The sequence below is a fragment of the Castor canadensis genome, chromosome 4, assembly GCF_047511655.1.
Source record: "Castor canadensis chromosome 4, mCasCan1.hap1v2, whole genome shotgun sequence".
Classification (NCBI taxonomy): domain Eukaryota; kingdom Metazoa; phylum Chordata; class Mammalia; order Rodentia; family Castoridae; genus Castor; species Castor canadensis.
Genome location: NC_133389.1, coordinates 62377653 through 62385687, shown reverse-complemented (window position 1 = coordinate 62385687; position 8035 = coordinate 62377653).

Sequence of the window (8035 nt, the reverse complement as noted above, 5' to 3'; positions counted from 1 at the left end):
CTGGTCTGATTTATAGCACTGCTTATTCCCATAGGCAGATGAATGTGGCATGGAATGAAGACCCCGTCGTCCAAAATAATATATGGTGGGAGGGGGTGGGGGCAGGGGGGAGAAATGAACCAAGCCTTGTATGCACATATGAATAATAAAAGAAAAATAAAAAAAAAACAAACAAAATAATATATGGTTTTCATAAAGCAGTTTTGTAATTTCCTCGACTGGAATAATCAATGGCTTAAAAGCAGAGGTTTGGTTAGTTGGTTCGGTAGGCCATAGTTTCAATGCATTTTTGCTGCCTTAAACCAATTATCCAAGTCACTGCAGAGAGCTCCAGCACCCACAGTTGTGCCTGGCACCCATCGCTGTCAGTGTTGCTGGTGAATACATGCCTGAGATTGTCATGGATATCCATGTTAATAAAGTTAGTTGTGCTCAGTCTTAGATCCAGACTGAGATAAAGGGGATACCCCCACACCCTGCTTTAAAAACAATTCCTCTCTACCATTTGGTATGCCTCCACCCCATTCTTCACTGTCACCCTAACACCCTCATCCTCACCTAAGACAGAGAAGTTTCGACTTTAACAAAAGGCTAGAGCCAGAGGAGTATGGAGAATAAGAAACGGAACTTGGGCATCACTGCGAGAATTGTGTTTCACAAAGTGGGAAATGACCCAAAGAGCTAAATGCTACAGAACAGCAGGTGAAATAATTACAGGCAAGCCCCATTTGCATGTTAGTATGGGACCACAGAATTAAGTGACCATGCAAACTCAAACTTTTTTTTTTTTTTTTTTGTGGTACTGAGGCTTCAACTCAGGGTCTACACGTTGAGCCTGTCCACCAGCCCTTTTTTGTAAAGGGTTTTTTCGAGATAGGATCTCGCTGAGCTATTTGCCCAAGCTGGCTTAGAAACATGATCCTCCTGATCTCTGCCTCCTGAGTAGCTAGGATTACAGGCGTGAGCCACCAGCGCCTGATCTTGATAATCAGTAGGCACAATTATGATCATTTTAGGCCTTCAAAAATGGTTGTTAAGACTGGAAAAGACAGGCACCAGTGGTTCACGCCTATAATCTTAGCTACTCAGGAGGCAGAAATCAGGAGGCTCATGGTTCAAAGCCAGCCCCAGGAAAATAGTTTGCAGGACCCTATCTCAAAAATACCCAACACAAAAAAAGGCTGGTAGTGGCTCAAAAGGTAGAGCATCTGCTTAGCAAGCATCAGGGCCTGAGTTCAAATCCCAATGCTGCAAAAAAAAAAGAAAGAGACATTGGAAAAAGGCCAGGTGAGGTGGCTCACATCTGTAATCCCAGCTACTCGGGAGGCAGAGATCAAGAGGATTGTGGTTTGAGGCCAGCCCTGGCAAAAATTTAACAAGACCCCATCTGAACAAACGAGCTGGGCATGGTGTTGCATGTCTGTGAATCACAGGCCTGCTTCCTCTTCCTCTCTTTAATCTTGGTCATAAGGTAAACAGTTTGCTCCACTGTGCCCTCCCTGCCATGATATGCTGCCTCACCATAGGCCTAAAGCACTGAGGACAATTGTTCATAGAAGGACATATCTAAAACTGAGAGCCCAAATAAACCTTTCCTCTTTATAAGCTGATTATCTCAGAAATCTGTTACAGGGATGGAGAACCGACTGACACAGTACAATGGCTGGATTCTGCAGTAATTAACTTTGAGGGTTGATGAATTGTTATACTTCTTTCTAGGTTTGATCAGCTTCCAACATCTTATTCTTTGTGCTTTCAATGTTTTGAAATAGCTCCCAAAGTTCGGTTAATGTTAAGTGTTTTGCTGGCATTGTTTCTTCTGGGCCATCTTCACAGACTACACACAGGCTACACACCAGGAGTCTCTGTACAGCAGGGGAGCCACCTTTCCCATGGTTAGCTGTTTCTCCATTTATGGTAGCTTCAAACCTCACATCCAGACTCATTCTTGTTTCTTTGCTGCACTTGTATCTGTGTTGGCCAGTTTCTTGTTTTGATCATTTTTTTTGCCAATGTCAGATAGGCTGAGCACTGGTTGATGAGAAGATGTCACAAGTACATGTTTAGCTGTCTGTGTTTGAACTAATGTGCACTGAGATCCATCACCAGCAGACTTTGGAAAAAGTGGGGTTGTAGTAATGAATCTCACTCCACACCTCTCAAATGCAAAGCCTTGAATTCAAACCTCAGGAACCACCAGGAAAAAAAGAAAGAAAGAAAGAAAGAATCTCACTCGAATTTTGCTGAGGATTGCTGACATCTTTTTAAGCCTCACCTGTCCCTCTTCCCTTGAGGGCCTCCATCTGGGCAAGTTGAGGCTGGATGCTCCTTCGTGAGGCGCTGGGGAGAGATCCAAACCACACATGCACCATTTTGAGTTTTTGCTCCCATTTCCCGTGTGGGGAACATGAAATGTTTCTCTTTCATCTCCCTTACCCCCATTCCTCTCCTAGTAAACTTTTTTTTTAATCGCTTTTTACATTTTTCTCCTAATAAACTTTACTATTACTTTTACTAAATCTTTGTGTCTTGCTTGACTTCTCCTGCCAGACGCAAGAACCAAGGTAATTTTCAGGACCATTTTTTCTGGTAACATTTTTTCCTAATTGTTAATAAACTTATTATCATTCTTGCTATGTCTATATATGCATCCATATAGAATATAAGAATCTGCAATTTCTGTTTATCAGGTACTATGACAGTTTCACTGTTCCTTTGTTATAGGAAAGTTTAGTGCTGTTGTATCTCTCAGTTCTTGGGCCCAGCAAGAGAATTCAGGCAAGATGCAAAAATATAATGAAAATGATAGTAAAGTTTATTAAGAAAGGAATTTATTATAATGAGATAAAAGTGAGGATAAATGGGGGGAAGGGAGGAAATGGGAGTGAAGACTCAAGATGGCAGTCCTTATCTTAGAGCTGGAGGAATACATGTGGTCATTAAAATAATAGATCTGGGGCTGGTAGAATGGCTCAGGTAGTAGAGCGCCTGCCTAGCAAGCATGAGGCCTGGAGTTCAAACCCCAGCACCACCGCCAAAAAAAAAAAAAAAAAAAATGGATCTGGGTAGCTAAGATGGGTGCTAAAACAAGGAGACCTCATCCTGTCTGAGGCCTACTCAAATCACAGGGACAAAAGGTGGGCTCAGGGCTTCCATTTGCTAGACATATGTTTCATTCTTTTTGTCCCTCCACCCATCCAAGGAGCCTTGGAGCTTGATAACAACTCAAAGGGAAAGGCGGATGCAGATAGCCCTGGAATGTAGATAGCCTTGTTGTAACCTTAACATCTAAAAGAAGACAGGAGGGGGTGGCTAGTTGCTCTGGCTCTTTAGTTTTTACTTTCCAGTTTGAATGTCTGAGTCTGACTCTCTTAATGTTTATTAAGATCATACAATTTCCCTGTGTCCTCATCTATCCTGCCTCATCCACCACTCATGGCTAACTGCTGCCTAAAACCTTGATGGTGACTAGATGTCAGAGTTCATAAGCCATAATTCTTTTTTTTTTTTTTAATGGGACTGGGGTTTGAGTTCAGGGCTTCACATTTACAAAGCAGAGGCTCTACCTATAAGGTATTACCTAATAAAGACCATGCCATGTGTGGAAAGGAAAGATTTATCAGGAATCCAGACTGCAGGGCTGTCACTCTTTTTGGGTTCAGAGTGCAGTGGCTTGGCTGAATTGGGTAGTGGGCTTTATAGGAGGGGCCAAGCCATGGGGGAGGGAGAGAGTCTCTGGTCTCTGATTGTCTGTGATCACCAGATGGAACAGGTCAACATGCCTGGCTAGTTGAATAACTGGAAGTTCTTGAGGTGTTTTGCAAGCCAACAAACAATCAGGCAGGGAGAAACAATCGGTCATAAATCAGGGGGTCTGGTTTTGGTGCTAGCCTCGGGACCTTCTGCCCACCCAAAGAATGCCAGGGACCTAACACTACACTTGAGCCACATCTACAGTTCATTTTGCTGTGGTTATTTTGGAGATTGGGGAGGGAGGGTCTCTCGAACTATTTGACCAGGCTGGCCTCAAACTGAGGTAAGCTGAAATTAGGAAAATTTGGGACTCATAGAAAAGTATTACATCTTAGATTAACCATGCTTTGGCTTAGGAACCACCTTTACCTGGCTAGGAACTGCCCATGCCCCTTCCCACTCATTGATTGGAATCACCTTGCTTTCCCCTTCTCATAGGTTATCATAGGTTTTGAAAGCATCTGAAGAGCAGAAACAGGTGCTGATGGCTTACACCTGTAATCCTAGATACTCAGGTGGCAGAGATCAGGAGAATTGCAGTTCAGAGCCAAACCAGGCAAACAGTTTGAGAGACCCTATCTCAAAAAATTCTATCACAAAAAATTGGGCTGGTGGAGTGGCTCAAGGTGAAAGCCCTGAGTTCAAGCCCCAATACCACACACAAAAAAAGAACAGAAACATGCTCTCTTGGCTTCCAGCTTCCACCTGGGCCCCATCATGCTCCCCTTTATATTTCCCTTCCCTAAGTTTTAGTAAACCCCACTTACACTTACATGTCCTGCAATGGAGTCTTCCTGAAGGACACGAAGAATTTGAAAGTCTTCTGATCACAGAAGCACTATCCAATCCTCCTGATCAGTCTTCCAAGTAGCTAGGAATTCAGGCGGAAGCCACAGAGCCCAGGTGCATTAATTAATTAATTAATTAATTAATTTTTGTGGTACTAGGGTTTGAACTCAAGGTCTACACCTTGAGCCACTCCACCAGCCCTTTTTTGTGATAGATTTTTTTGAGATAGGGTCTCATGAACTATTTGCCTGGGCTGGCTTCAAAACACAATCCTGATTTCTGCCTCCTGAGTAGCTAGGATTGCAGGTGTAAGCCACCAGCACCCAGTGCATTAATTTCTTTTTGAATGTTGAGACTACCATGCATACCTGGAATAAGTTCCATTTGATTGTAGTACGTAATTCCCTTCTGATGTTATTGGGCTTGATGTGCTAATATTTTGTTGGGCTATTTCATCTATGTTCATGAGAGATGTTGGCTTGTAGTTTTCTTTTTCTTTTTGTTTTTAGCTAGTTTGGACATTAGTGTAATGCTGATGCCACAGAATGAATTAGAAAGGGTACCTAACCCCTGCTTCTGTCTTCTGCAAGGGAATTGGTATCACTTCTTTCTTCAGAGTTTGGTAGGATCCTTTGTCAATGCATCTGAGAATGGTTCTTTCTGTTTCAGAAGGTTATTAATGATTCAATTTCTTTAATAGTTATGTGCCTATGTTGGTTGCTTATTTCTTCTCCTGTGAATTTTCACAGATTTTCTCTTTCAAACAATTAGTCCACTTCAACTAGATTATCAAGTTGTAGGCGTAGAGGGTTTTTTTGTTTGTTTGTTTCTGTTTTGAGACAAGATCTTACTATGTAGACCAGGCTGGCCTCAAACTCACAATCCTTCCGCCTCAGCCTTCTGAACGCTGGAGTTACAGGTATACACACTGCCTCCACCTGTCTTCATAGAGTTTTTCATAGTATTCCTTGATTTATTCTTCCAGTGTCTATGGGATTCATAGTAATTACTCCTCCTTAATTTTCAATAATATTTGTTCATATCCTCTCGTTTCTTTGTTAGCCTGCTTATCAATCTTATTTCTTTTCTTAATTTTTTTTGGCTTTAGTTATTTTTCAGAAAGGGTAATGCATTTGTGCTGGGGCCAGCCTTAGGCTAAGATCTCCCTATCTACTGCCTCCCGTGTAGCTGGGAACACAGGTGTATGCCACCATGCCTAGGCAAATCAAGATGATACCAGACTGTATTGTTGTTTCCCAGTTTGTGTCCTGGAACAGTGGATGAATGAAACTACCAGACAAGCAGTTAGGAGTTAAAGCAAGTTCACACCACAGACCAGGAGTTAAGAGTAAAGCAAGCACAAAGTTTATTGAGAGGATATAAAACACCCTGATGGGTGGGACTTAGTGAAAGAGCTAAGCCAAACAATGGCTGAAGGTGAGGAGGTGATATAGGGTATTAACTACCTAAGGTCCAACTACTCTACCTTGAAACTATATTTGTGATTGGTTGGTGCTGAGTCAGCTTCTCACTGAACTCAGCCACATGTCTGTCCTGTTCCTTATCAAACTGAGCATTCCAAGAAGGTCTGGTTAGCTTGCCCTGGCCTTGGGGCCCACATCTTGCAGCTACATTTTGTTATTTTGGTTAGAGGCTTATTATTTTTGTGAGAAACCCATTGTTTCTCATGGCCTTTTTATGTCTGTTTCTAAAGTGCTTCTCTCATCCAAAATGGAGTCACCTCTGTCATGCTTCCCTTACAAAGACAGAATGAGAAAATGGGTAAAAATTTTATGTGCCAGAAAGCACATATCCCAGCCCACACACACAAAGGGAGACAGATACCAGTTAAAGTCCACTTCTAAAATTTGACCAATCCCAAGAGAGGCATATTTTAAAATAACCCAATAGGAAATTTAAGCAATGCGGCAGGGGGATGTGCTCACCATAGTACTCAGTCAGTGAGGAACCTGGGGAGGGAATTGAACGCTAGACAATATAATACTTGTTATAACTGCTTTGGGTGCCTCTACTCACCAGGCACCCTATCTTGCAAGATCACCATTAAAGTCTCACTTCCACTGTACTTCAAGTGTCTCTTAGTCCATTCTTTGAGTTTGGACAAGTAAGCACATTTCTCATAGATTACAGGCATGAGCTGTTGTGGAAATATTGTCAGACAAGAAACCAAGAGACACTCAGAGAAATGGAGAATTCAGATTTTATTTTACACCGGCAGTCCCAGATGAGTTCGCACTTGAAATTCTGGGCCCCAAACAAAGAATTCACAGGATGCTTAAAGGGCAGTGCAGGACATCCGGTTATAAGGAATATGTTAGGGTTAATAGGTGAGCCAGTGCTGAGTTAGAGACCTAGGGTTGTTTAGATAAGGGTAGCAGGGGAGATCTGCTTTGAAAAGTTTATTTACAGAAGGAGACAAGGGAAGGTGGGAATGGATGATTATCTCTACATGGTGCCCTTTGTCTCGGCCCTGAACTTTCTTTTACAGCTTTAATTAGCAATTTCTCATGTCCTACAACCTTGCCTGAGATAATCTTGTTCAGAGGCACTGCAGCTGGCTCAATTTTACTAATATTTTGGCAGAAACAGCTTTAGGTTTCATTGATTTTCTCCATTGATTTCCTGTTCCGATTTCATTGATTTCAGCGATAATTTTTATTTCTTTATTTTTTTCTGCATACTTTGGATTTAATTTGTTCTTTGTTTTCTAAAGTGCAAGTTTAGATGACTGATTTCAATCTTTTCTAATCTGTGTATTCAATGCTATGAATTTCCCTCTAAGCACTGCTTTTACTGCATCCCACAAATTTTTGTAAGTTGTGTTTTTATCTTCATTTTGCTTAAGATACGTAAAATTTTCTCTTGAAATTTCTCTTTTGATCTATTATTTAGAAGTATGTTAGTTAATCTCCCAAGAATTTGGGGATTTTCCAACTATCTTAATCCCTTTGTGGTCTGGGAACAGATAGTCTTTTAAATTTGTAAAGATGTGATTGGTGGCCCAGAATGTGGCCTATCCTGGTGACTGTTCTATAGGAGTTGGAGAAGAATGTGTATTGTAATGAAGTAATCTGTAAATTGTGAAACCAGAGTTTTGGACCCAAGGCCCAAACTCCTAGAATTCACCTGCCAGGTCTGGCCAAATAAATTTTTGGTACATATTTTATGTACCAAATAAAGAGGCATGGTGAAGGCAGAAAAAGGAGATTTATTACACAGTTTGGGACACACTATGGGAAGAGGCAAAGTAAGTACTCAGCCCATCTTCAGCCATCTTTGGGGTACAGACATGAGCTATAGGTTTAAATAGACAAAGAACTGGGGGGCAGGGAACAAAGGTATGCATAAACAGTCCAACTCACAAGAGTGGTCTGGTTGGTCATTATCTCTGTTCTTATTCTGGGAGGGAATCTGGAGTTGTATCCATCCTGAGGAGGCTTTACTGTCATGAAGATGCTATCAGTTCCATCCT